Raw genomic sequence first — 13,779 nt, 5'->3', positions numbered from 1 at the left:
CTACAAGCAGCTAACACTGTTAATTACTTAAAACTTTATTTGTCAAATGCATGACTGATATTATATTCTGACTCCCACAAACAGTGCAGTTATGCTGCAAGATATCTTAAGAAAATGTTAGGCTATATTAACGGCACCACAATTAGGATTAAATCTCCTGTTGTAACCCATTCTTACACAAAGTTCCAATTGTACAGCCACCTATGCAAACTGAGATTTCCACATACTCTCTGCAGTGACTATTTCAGATGTCAAATCCATGTTTGATGTTTTACTGAGGCTTGACAGTTTACTCCATCAACATTGTCCTGCTCCACCTCAAGTTTCAATACATCTTTAGCTTCTCAACACCAACTTCAAACCTCACATTCACACACAGAAAAAAACTGGACCATGGAAGGCCACAAAGAAATCCTCGCATGTACTCTGATTTAAAAAGAAGTCCCTCCCTAAACTTCAGCCCTTGAAAGCAAGAGTTGCTTACAAAGAGCTCTCCTTCTCAATAGTTCCCCATTAACTAATTCCTTGCTTGTTCTTTTATCCCCATTCACTCATCCGTCTTTGTTATTGCTGCTGTGGTAAAATCCAACCACTTTTTCACAAATGCCTGTTGTGTAATGTAACAGGCATTAAACTTATTTTTAAAAAAGTCTATTGGTACATTATATTTCAATTGTTTCCCTGGTAGAATTCAATATCCAAGTTGGATTTAAGACCCAATTGAGAAACTTGAGCACATAATCTCTGCCAGCATTTGCTCTGCACTATTACAAGTAGTTACAACCAGAGTTGCTTAGCTAAATTAAATGAAGACCTTGATTTTTTTTTATATAGATGGGCACATAAAAACTATCATGATTCTGAAAAGCAGGGGAGTTTCTCAACTTCTCCATCATTTCATTTCTCAAACAGACTACCTGGCGATATTATACTGTTATTTCTGTGATCTTACTTTATTCAGAATTGGTCATCGAGTTTCCTGTAATTGCTCAAAAAGCAATTTTGTATAGCTATTAAGTGTAATGAGACATCAGAAGATTGTAAAGAATTTACATGATCACAATTGCCAATCAAAGCAATTGTTATCAGTAATAATTATTTACAATCTAATTTCTTTCCCTCTCTATTATCAACAGAACTCTTTTAAAAAAAAACCCTACGAATGCCTCTGTCTCTGTTGAGCAGATGGAATATAAAAGGATCTTTTCAAATTTGGCTGCCCACAGAAATCCAGCACTATCCACCATCTGGTCCATAATGACAAAAATGTAATTCTCAGTACTAACTTCACCTTTGACCCAATTACACTGCAGCCTGGAGCCAAGGAAGGATGAACTATTGCACTAACCCTTTCCACTATCTTTTTTGCTACAATATTTTACCTCAAACAGGCTTCCCACTACTGCTGAGTTTATCCATAAAGTCAGAAACAAACTGTTCAATTTTTTTTTACCTCCAATCTAGAACGAAGAATCATACCAACTTCTTTCATTGAGATACAGCATTCAAATGATATCTGTCTACGCGCACATTTAGAGGCAGATTTTCATGTCATTCTCAATTTCTTCAATCAAGAATATAACAGGATGGATCTCACACTAACCATCTGGATTGACAAGTCTTCAGCAATCTACACCTATCATAACATTACTCCCCAGAATGTACAATCTATATGATGCTGGTCAAAGGGCTGACAACAAGAAAATCTACTAGAGCCTCTAATGTCCCAAAACTTCAAATTATGTGCCAAGATCATGGTCTATGAAGTTAAAGTGGTTCACTCTCCTGTTTATGTCAAAGAAATAGGCAAATTACAGCACTGATGTCACACCACGGAACTGTTGCTACAAAAGCCTCTAAGTCAGTGGGGTTAGAGAAGCAAGTCAATACCAACATCCTCTCCCAGGCCAACATTTCCAGCTATCTGGTGAGGAGGAGGCGCAAATCAATTTCAACCAGTTTTGATAGATGAACCACATTTTGTGAATGGTTAACATCATTCTTGAAACAAATATTATTCTATACTCTATTGTAAGCAATTTCCAGGATGACAAAAAAATTAGAACTTGAATATGTAGCCTTGTGTTATTAAGTCCCACTTGTCATTAATAAGTATTAGCAAGATCTAGATAGGCGCTCAGCATGATGAATCTTTATGAGAAGGAGGAGAAAGCAAAAACCCAGTCAAGCGATTCACCTGCTTCTCCTGTGCTAGTCTGCAAATCACATGTTGTTCCTCAAGAGCAATGAATCCACTAAACTGTGGCTTAAATCCAGTTACTTTTTACTCTTAAGTACTGCATAAGAATAATGGTTCGGTGATAAGTGATGTGTTAACCCTTTTCAATATTGCAAGTGACACTGGGCAACATCAGACTCAAACAGCAGTATGTGATAAGTCAATCAGCATACAAGGTATACAAATTTTCAGAGAACTGAGAACTCAAGAGAATTTCAGTAATATTTTTAGCTCAAAGTGGTTACAATACTGTGAATGCTCACCTCGTCTTTCCTATATGAAGCATATCATTTTGTCTCTTCTAAGCATTATTTAATCACCATCTCTCATTTCTTTCAATTACCACATTAGCCAGCATGAATGCATGTGTTTGAGTCCTTGAGCAAGGCATTTAATCACACATTGCTCTAGTGTCTGTGCGAGGAGTGGCGCCCCAGACGTCCAATCTGTGCCTCGTAAGGCATGAAAATGCCCGACGCAGGCCTCTCATAGTCTGAGTCAACGTTCCCTCCCTCCCCAATGCATGGTGTTAATGGTGTAGAGAGGAACCCAACTGTGCAACTGGCATTTTACTTCTTCCTCTGAAAATCTATGCAACCACTCCCATGGAGTTCTAAGGAAGCGCTGCACTGTTGCCCATAGCTTGCTCCCCCAGCCAAAGCAGAATATCAAACCAAGGTTCAAGTAGAAATAAAAGACACTACAGCACAGTTGCAAAGAGCTTAAATCCTTCATTTAGTATTTCAACATTTCTAAAACAGGTTTCCTGATCGTTAGTTGTGGTGCTTCTTGCATTCAACCTGGCTTCTGCACTTCTATCATTAAAACAATAACTTAAAAGACATGTAGAAAAAAATGTACTAAAGTTTGAGAGAGAATTTCAAATTTCAATACCCTAACAGCACAGAGTCAAACTCTGGATGAAGGAAATCATTTATTTGAAAATTTGAAATTAGTTTAAAAACTAATTAAAATTAAGTTTTAATCAGCCGGAATTAAAACGTAAAATGCTGGATGGCGATAGAGCTGCAGAGAGAAGTAATTGCTGTAACTTAAATGAACTTTATGATGCTAGAAATAGTTTTATTTAAATGCATCCTTTCAAGGCTGATAGATGGAAAGCCAAGTGCTTGTTGAATTATGAATCATCTTACATGACCATAATGATGAGTGGTGTAGTCAGTAACTACAGAATGAATTCTGCGATCCTAAGACAATAGCAGCAGCAATTAGAATAAAAGAACATGTAATGTTTCCATCTTGCCCAGAGACAATAATGAATTTTGAAAGTGAATTTTATTTGGGTAAAAACTATTTGACTTTGAATAGTTAACTTTATTTCGTACAATAGTACATTATTGGTTCAAGCTTTTGCTCTTGAATTTCTCCCTCATGGTAAGGACTCTTTCCTTCTGCACGTGTGATTATTTAGTAATCTATGACAAAGAATTAGAGAAGCTGAGAGCCATGACTCCATTTAGTTTAACAACTTTAACACATTACAAATCAAAGTCTGCCTTTAGTGACAGAATGAATCAAGGCTTATAAAACTGAGGGGGTTTGATAGTGAAACATTTCCCTATGATGAGGATGTCAAAGATGTGAGCATAGTTTCAGGTGAATGATAGAATGTTTAGGAGGGATACGAGGCTTTTTTCTCTCACACTGCAGATGGTTGGAGCCTGAAGAGGTGGTGGAGGCAGATATTCTTAATACTTGGGCAGCATTTAGATAAGTACTTGAATCACCAAGGCAAAGAAGAGCACAAATATAACACAGGTGAGTGTATGTAGATACAATGGGCGGCATGGATATGGTGAAATGAAGAGCCTGTTTCTGTGCTGTACTTGTTCTATCACTCTTAAACAAGGTGCAGCAAAATCTGCAAAGCTCCAATGTATTAAAGAGTCTTTTTTTCTAGAAAAGGAAACAAAAAGATAAGGAACAAAAAATGCAGATAGTCAGTAAAAATTGATTTTCCCAAGAGACACCAGTTGTGATGGCGACACATCTTTCTTTCCAGTAGTGAATCTTGATCAGAATATTGAATCAGCAATATCAAAGCTCGGCCTGAAACGTCGACTGTACCTCTTCCTAGAGATGCTGCCTGGCCTGCTGCGTTCACCAGCAACTTTTATGTGTGTTGCATGAATAAACTGACTTTCACTTCAAGTGCTAAAGATGGCAGGATAGTTCCATTGTGACCAAATCCCATAGTGCTTAAGAGGCACAAACCTATTTGTAAAGCAAAATATCTAGATGGTCATGGATGATTGATTTTAACCTGCTTTGAACCAATATACTCTGGGAAACCAGAATTAAGCTGTCTCACAGACAGCTTCTGACAGAAATTGGCACATACACGTAGAAATACATGTAGAATTAAACATTCAAACTAATGCTGTTACAGGAGGAGAGGGAACGTTGATTCAGACCATGAGAGGCCTGCGTCGGGCATTTTCATGCCTTACAAGGCGCAGATTGGAAGTCTATGTGGGGCGCCACTCCTTGCACAGACTAGAGCAATGTGTGATTAAGTGCCTTGCTCAAGGGCACAAACACGCTGCCACAGCTGAGGCTCGAACTAGAGACCTCGAGATAACTAGACGAACGCCTTAACCACTTGGCCACGTGCCCAACACGATGCTGTACAAGATGCATCGAAGAATATCAGTGAAAATTGGAAAGCTGGTATTTAAAATCATCAACATGCATTTGACAGTTTTCATGTGTAATTAGAACTTTTACTGTACCAGAAGGTATAATACATGCACAAAATGAGAGATCTATACACTCAGTGGCCATTTTAACTTAGACCTCTGCTCAGTAACGCAAACGTCTAATCAGCCAACTATGTTCCAGCAAATCAATGCACAAAAGCATGCAGATTTGGCCAGCAGGTTCAGTTGTTGCTCAAACCAAATATCAGAGAGGGAAAGAAGTGACTTGCACCATGAAACTATTGCTGATGCGGTGGCCTGAGCATCTCAACAGTCTCTAGAGTTTACAGAGAATGGTGCGAAAATGAAGAAAACATCCAGTGAGCGCTAGTTCTGTCGGCGAAAATGCCTCGCTATGAGAGAAGACAGAGAAGAATGGCCAGACTGGTTCAAGCTGACAGAAAGGTAACAGCAACTCAAATAACCACACATAAAAATGGTGTACAGAACAGTGTTTCTGATTGCACAACACATTAAACTTTAAAGTGAATGGGCTACAGCAGCAGAAGACTATGAAGATTTCCACTCCTGTACTGAATAGAGTAGCCACTGTGTATTATGCAAGCATAGGTGTTCAAGCTCTGTTGAACATCAAATTACTAAGCAATACAAAGTAGGAAGAACATAATCAGCAAGTGGGGCACTTAAACAGTGATATTTTAAAGATTTAAAAATTGGCTAAGATGCAGTACAGAACAAAAGTCTTAGTCACATATACACAGCTAGGGTGCCTAAGACTTTTGCATAACTCATCAGAGGTGATTGATAAGTTTGTGGCCTAAGGTAGGAGGAGATAAGTTATTAACTTCAAACTTTCTGCACAATCACTCAAAGAGTTGAACTGCATGTGCATGTAACGACAGCTGTATAACTCATTTCCTTCTACATTAGGCCACGAATCTACCAATCACCCATGATGTGGACACTTTCTACAGGTCCAAGATCTGTATGGTCCACGATCGCTGGACTAAGTGTGTAAATATAGGAGGGAACTATGTTGAAAAGTAAATGTGCTAGGTTTTCTAAAATTGATTCCTCCTACCCGAGGCCATGAACTTATCAATCACCCCTCCTATATGTGCCTAAACCTTTTGCACAGAACTCCCAAGAGTTGGAACAACAACCCTTGTATCAGAAAAGGAATTGTACAATATTATTTTGTCCAAGGGCTAGGTGGGAGTGGTGTAAAAAGACTTGATTACTAACTAGTCACCTGTGCTGGTAAATATTGGGCAATTGAGAAGTGACATTTGTAGTCATACTCTTGCCAGAGTTGCATAGCCATCTGGTACTTGTAACCCTAAGTTTACAGCTGAAAATAGTTAAATTGAGTGGTGTGCATTGTTGTATAATTAGAATACTACCAAACAAGTGAAATGTGGAGATGTAAACAAAAAAAACAAATCCAATACTTGCCAAAGTGATGGGCTCTTTACAACCTACACGAGAAAAATGTTGTTGACAGTTATAAGAATACTGCGCTTACATAATGCCTTCCCACAACCACAAGATATTCAAAATCTTCAAAGCCAAGGACTCCAGGTGACATAAGAGAGTAGATGTTGGGAATCCATAGCAACATACACAAAATGCTGAAGGAACTCAGTCAGGCAACATCTATGGAGTCAAAATTTTGGGCCAAGATCCTTCATCAAGATGGGAAAGAAACAGCAGAAGCCAAAATAAAGGTTGGGGAGCGGGGTAGTAGATGTGACAGGTGAATCTAGGTGAGGGGGGGTAAAGTAGAAAGGTGGGGGAGGGGTTAGGAATGAGTTGAGAAGCTGGGAGGTGATAAGATGTAAGAGGCAAAGGGCTGGATGAGTCCTTGGAGTAAGGGAAGGTGGTGAGGAAGCGGGGTTGGGGGGTGGTGGAAGTGTTGGTGGTGGGCAAATCATGAAGGTGGAGGAGAGGAAAAAGGGGTACAGGACACTTTGGTGTTTTCATTGTAATATTGTGGGAAATTCAGTCACATTCCCACATCGTTGTGATTATGATCAGATAATCAGTTTCAATAGGTGAAGGATAAATATTGGCCAGAACATATAATTTCTCCACTCCTCTGAATATTGCAATGGGATAAGACCATAAGACATAGGAGCAGAATTAGGCCACTCAGCCCATTGAGTCTGCTCTGCCATTCTATCATGGCCGATCCTGGATCCCACTCAACCCTATACATTGGCATCGCCAAAACTTTGATGCCCTGACCAATCAGGAAACTATCAATTTTCACTTTAAATATACCCACTGTCTTTGCTTCCACAGGTATCTGCCGCAGAGCATCCCACAGATGCAATACTCTTTGGCTTAAATAAATTCTCCTTACCTCTGTTCTAAAGGATTGTCCTTCATTTTTCAGGCTATGCCCTCCAGTTCTGGGCACTACCACCATAGGAAACATCCTCTCCACATCCACACTACCTAGTCCTTTCAACATTCCGTAGGTTTCAATGAGATTCCTCCATATTCTTCTAAATTCCTGTGAGTACAGGATCAAAGCTGACAAATGCTACTCTTATGTTAACCCCTTGTTTCCCAGAATCATATCTGTGAACCTCCTCTGGACTCTCTCCAATGACAACAGATCCTTTCTGCGATACAGGGCCCAAAACTGTTGACAATACTCCAATTGCGGCCTGACTAGTGTCTTATAAACCATAAAGCATATCTCCCTGCTTTATATTCTATTCCCCAAGAAATGAATGCTAACATTGCATTTTTCTTCTTTACCACAGATTCAACCTGTAAATTAACCTTCTGGGAGTCTTGCACGAGGACTCCCAAGTCTCTTTGCAACTCTGATTTTTGAATTTTCTCCCCATTTAGATAATAGTCTGCACTAGTTCTTTTTACCAAAATGCATTATCGTACATTTCCCAACACGGAATTCCATCAGCCAATTTTTTGCCCATTCTTCCAATATGTCTAAGTCCTTCTGCAATCACATTGTTTCCTCAGCACTACCTACCCCTCCACCTATCTTCATATCATCTGCAAACTTTGTCACAAAGCCACCAATTCTATTATCTAAATCACTGACAAACAATGTGAAAAGCAGCAGTCTCAATACCGACCCGAGGAACACCACTAGTCACTTCTCATTAGCTGCCAAAGGCCCCCTTTATTCCCACTTGCTGCCCCCTGCCTGTCAGCCATTCCTCTATCCATGCCAGTAGCTTTCCTGTAAGGTCATGGGATTTTATCTTGTTAAGCAGCCTCATGTGTGGCACCTCATCAAATGTCTTCTGAAAATCCAAATAAATGACATTCACTGCCTCTCCTTTGATCACCTTGCTTGTTACTTCCTCAAAGAACTCCAACAGATTTATCAGGCAACATTTCCCTACACAGAAAGAATGCTGACTTTGACTTATTTTATCATTAGTCTCCAAGTACCCCAAAACCTCATCCTTAATAATGGACTTCAATACTTCCCCAACCACTAGGTTAGGCTAACTAGTCTATAATTTCCTTTCTTATGCCTTCCTCCCTTCTTAAAAAGTGTATGAGATTTGCAATTTTCCAATCCTCCAGAACCATGCCAGAATCAAGTGATTCTTGAAAGATCATAACCAAAGCATCTGCTATCTAGTATTAGTCCATCTGGTCCATGTGACTTATCCACCTCAAGACATTTGAATTTGTCTAGCTCTTTTTCCTTCGTAATAGCAACGGCACTCACTCCTGCTCCCTGACACACACAGACCTCTGGCACACTGCTAGTGTCTTCCACAGTGAAGACTGATGCAAAGAACTTAAGTTCATCTGCTATTTCCTTGTGCCCCATTACTATCTCACCAGTATCATTTTCCAGTGGTCCAATATCAACTCTCACCTCCTTTTTACTCCATATAACTGAAAAAACTTCTAGTACCCTGCTATCTATTATTGACTAGTTTGCCCTCATATTTAATTTTTTCCCCTTCTTACGGCTTCTTTTAGTTGCCTTTTGTTGGATTTTAAAAACTTCCCACTCACTTTTGCTAATTTTATGCCTTTTCCTTAGCTTTCATGTCATCCTCAACTTTCCTTGTCAGGCAGGGTTGCCTACTCCTGCCATTTGAGAACCTTTATTGTTGGACATATCTATCTTGTGCCTTATGAACTATTCTCAGAAACTTCAGCCACCTCTGCTCTGCTATCATCCCTGCTGGTATCTCCCTCCAATGAACCTGGGCAAGCTCCTCTCTCATGCCTCTGTAATTCCCTTTATTCCATTGTGATACTGATACATTGGAGTTATGCTTCTCCTTCTTAAATTGCAGTATGAATTCAATCATATTATGGTCACTGTCTCCTTAGGGTCCTTTACCTCAAGCTCCCTAATAAAATCTGGATAACACAACACCCAACCTAAGATAGCCTTTCCCTGCATAGGCTCAAGCACAAGCTGGTCTTAAAAAACCATCTCATAGGCGTTCAACAAATACCCTCTCTTGCCATCCAAAACCAATCTGATTTTCCCAACCCTCTTGCATATTGAAGTCCCCCATTACAATTGTGACATTAATGTTATTACGTGCCCTCTCCAGGTCCCTTTGCAATCTCAACCCCACATCTTGGAGGCCAATGATCCCCATGATTTTTTTTACTCTCAGTTTCTTAACTCCACTGACAAAGATTCAACAATGCCCTTTCTAAAGATGCAATTCCATCTCTTACCAACAGGCCCACACCATCGCCTATGCCTTCCTGTCTGTCCTTTTGATACAAAGTATATCCTTTGATATTAAGCTCCCAAATATGACCTTCTTTCAGCCACAACTCAGTGATACCCATGTCATACCAACCAATCTCTAACTGCACCATGAATTCATCCTCCTTATTCTGAATACTACGTGCTTTTAATCACAGCACCCTCAGTCCTGCATTCTTCACCCTTTTGAATTTTGCCTCTTTGGTATAATTTATCTTCTTGCATTGTCTGAATTTGTACCCAATCATAAGAACATAAGAAATAGGAGTAGTCGTCGTCCATCTGGCCCATCGAGCCTGCTCCGTCATTCAATAAGATCATGGCTGATCTGGTATGGACTCAGCCCCACCTACCTGCCTTTTCCCCAAAACCTTTAATTCCCCTACTATGCAAAAATCTATCCAACCTTGTCTTAAATGTATTTACTGAGGTAGCTTCCACTGCTTCATTGGGCAGATTCTCCATATCTTCTGCAATTTGCTTTTCCACTCAATTTAGTATCATCAGCACACTTAGATACACTATATGTGGTCCCCTCTTCCAGATCATTAATGTATATCGTGAACAGTTGCAGGCCCAGCACCGATCCCTGTGGCACACCACTCACCACTAATTGCCAACCAGAGTAACACCTATGTACCCCAACTCTGTTTTCTGTAGGTTAACCAATCCTCTACCCATGCTGATACATCGCCCCCAACTCTATGCATCCTTATCTTATGGATAAGTCTTTTATATAGCACCTTATTGAACACCTTATGGAAATCCAAGTAATTAATGTCCATCTGTTCCCCTCAATCCACTGTGCTCATTATATCCCCAAAGAACTTCAGGATCTGCTTTTGCTGAATCCATACTGCATCTGCCTGAAGGATCTATTTCTTTCCAGATGCCTTGCTATATCTTCTTTAATGATAGCTTCAAGCATTTTCCCCAACTACAGATGTTAAACTAACTGGCCTATTGCCTACATCCTTTTTTTTTTTGAACAGTGGCGTGACATTCGCTGTCTTCCAATCCACTTGGACCTGCCAAGAGTCCAGAGAATTTTGGTAAATTTTCACCAAAGGCTGTACTATGACTTCTGCCATTTCTTTCAGTGCCCTGGGATGATTTCCATCAGGACCAGGGGATTTGTCTTTTCTGTAGATGGAAAAGACAATCACTGGCTTGTCTTTCCTTACATTCATATGATACCCATCATCTACTTGTAAACTCGCTGGCTCATCCTCAGCATGATCATACTGGTTCCCATCCCCCTGCTATATTAGTTTAAACTACTCTCAACAGCTCTAGGATCTTTTAAAGGATATTGGCTTTAATGCATTGTCTAAAAGAGAACACTTTATAATGTTGCATACGCAGTAATAAACTCGAAAATCAGCCTATCTAGTATAAACAAATCTCATGAACTCAACCCTCTGTGTTTACTATACAGCAAGTCATTCTTTATAATTTTTTGAAAGAACATCTCTTTAAGCATTTTCCAAAATCTTTTGGCAAAGGTATGAATAAATGTTGCACCATTTATTACAGATTTTAGATCATGGTGCCATGCTGTAAACTTGTTCATAAATCCCATGCCCTTTCGCCAATTATCTCCGTTGTATGTCCTCTAGCTGATAAATTTTACAGTTGCTCTAATACCCTCCCTAGCTATGTGAAATCTTCAAATCCAAATCAGAATCCAAGGAACATGCTACTATTATCTAGTTAAAAAGTGCTACAGAAATAAAATTATCATTTAATTTTATCTTTTGGCAATGGCAATAAATTTGCAAACATGGACATGGATTTGAAGTTTGAAGCTGAATGGTGACTTTCAAAATCATAAACAATGCTACCATGTTTTTAAGATCTGAACTTTAAACTTCCAGAAGTACATGTCACAGTATTTTGCTAACTGCCAAATTTATTTTCCCCCAAGGTTATGAAAAATTCAGATATGTACAAAATTTCTACATAGCTGTGTCTTGAATTGGACATAGGATGTAGTAGTGAACTAGTTATAAGTACTATTTTGTAAAAATGAATTAAGACAATTGCTTCATCATGCCTTCAAACTAAATCAACTGCATGAGGAAAAAAAAGATACCAACTACCTACCACTGCTGTGAAACTGGAAAATAGTTCAATTTACAAATGGAACAAAAGATGAGGAAACAACCCAAACAACACACAAAAACGCTGGAGGAACTCAGCAGGCCAGGTAGCATCTATAGAAAAGAGTAAACAGACAACGTTTTGGGACAAGACCCTTCATAAGAACAGGAAAAAAACGGGTGAAGTGAAGAAGCAAGGTAAAAAGATAAAGGGCTGGAGAAGGGGGAGTCTGATAGAGGTTAGAAGCCCATGGTAGAAAGGGAAGGGGGAGGAGCAGAGGGAGGTGATGGGCAGGTAATGAGATAAGGTGAGAAAGGAAACAAATGGGGGAATGGTGGTGCTGGGGGCAATTAGTGGAAGCTCAAGAAATCGGTGTTGATGTTATCAGGTTGGAGTCCATCCAGATGGAATACAAGGTGTTGCTCCTCCAACCTAAGTGTGGCCTCTTCACAGCAGTAGAGGAAGCCATGGATTGACATGTCGGAATGGGAATGGGAAGTAGAATTGAACTGGCCGGTCACCAGGAGATCTTGCTTTTTCTGGCAGACAAAGCTTAGATGCCTGTCTAAGTGGTCTCCCAATCTACATTGGGTCCTACTGATTTATAGGAGGCCATACTGGGTGCACCAGAAACAGTAGATGACCCCAAAAAACTCACAGGTGGTGTCGCCTCACCTAGGACTGTTTCAGGCCCTGAATGGCAGTGAGAGAGGAGATGTAGGGGTAGTTACTCTGCTTGCAAAGATAAATACCAGGAGGGAGATCAGTGGGAGAGGGAAAGATGTGCTTGGTGGTAGGGTCCCATTGTGCTGGACGTGGAAGCTAGTGGAGTTGTAGGTGAGGGCAACAGGAACCCTATCCTTATCCCATTGGTGCTCCTCCCCCTTCCATTCCCTTGATAGCCTTTTACCCTTTCCTATCAAATTTCCTTTTTCTAGCCTTTTATTTTTAACAATCAACTTCCCATCTCTTTACTTCACCCCCTACCCCTCTGTTTCACCTATCACCTTATACTTCTTCTTCCCCTCTCTCCACCTTCTTGCTCTGACTTCTCATCATTTTTCCCCCCATCCTGAATAAGGGTCTCAGACAGAAATGTCCTGTGTTTACTCTTTTACTTCGATGCTGCCTGGCCTGCTGAGTTCCTCCAGCACTTTGGGTGTGTTGCTTGTGTTTCCAGCAACTGCTAGATTTTCTCGTGTTGGGATGTACCAAACTCGTCAAGCATATGGAATGACTTTAAGGAGAAGTCGTCATTTCTGAAATAAACAGTCACAAATCAACTTTGGTGGTACTGAAAGAGGAAGAAATATTGGCCAGAACTTTGGGAAGACTCAGTTCTCTGAACAATACATGGTAATTTCAATGCTCATTTAATGGGCGGACAAAATGTTGGCTTAACATCAAACAGTAGGGACTTCTTGTATAATCAAGTGCTTACAAATACTAGAGTGCATATACAGGATACAATTCTAATGCTTTAAAAGCAATAACAAAATTAACACAAAGCACCCCGGTTAAAAAAAATATTATTCTGTATCATTTCTACTGCTGCAAGGGAGGTGTTAAGATTTCAGAAACTGCATCACTTGAAGAATGAAGCTATGAACAGAAATTCTTTAAGAAAGCTAATTATCTACCATGCAACGATATTTTAAGTTTGAGTTATAATAGTTTTCTTGCACTTAGAGAAATTGTATAACAAGACCATTGAATGGAGATTTATACTTTTCTCTCAAGTTTATTTTCCTTCCTCTAGGCATTGATCCATTTACTGGAATATCCATTAACAGCAGTCCTCTGGCATCTCACTCAAGTGGTTACTATTAACGAGCCTGGATGGTGGGCGTTGACAAGCGAGCTGAGTGTAGAAAAGCATCACTGCCGATTTCAATTAAGATCGCACCTGGTGTCCATGTTTAGCAGAAGTGGGAAAAAAAATCAGGAAGCAGAACTTGACTGTCTGCAGGTTGTTTAACCCAGAGGTATCAAGATTGTCTGCAAGTCCCTGTCACTGCCCT

General features: G+C 39.9%; 1 protein-coding gene across 1 annotated transcript in view; it reads right to left on the bottom strand.

Annotated features, from left to right (window-relative positions):
* The window catches only part of LOC140212499 (regulation of nuclear pre-mRNA domain-containing protein 1A-like), a 76,324-nt gene that overhangs the window by 26,939 nt on the left and 35,606 nt on the right, over nucleotides 1–13,779 (bottom strand).

This window comes from Mobula birostris, chromosome 19 (genome assembly GCF_030028105.1).
Source record: "Mobula birostris isolate sMobBir1 chromosome 19, sMobBir1.hap1, whole genome shotgun sequence".
Lineage (NCBI taxonomy): Eukaryota > Metazoa > Chordata > Chondrichthyes > Myliobatiformes > Myliobatidae > Mobula > Mobula birostris.
This window is presented reverse-complemented; position numbering and strand designations above follow the sequence as displayed.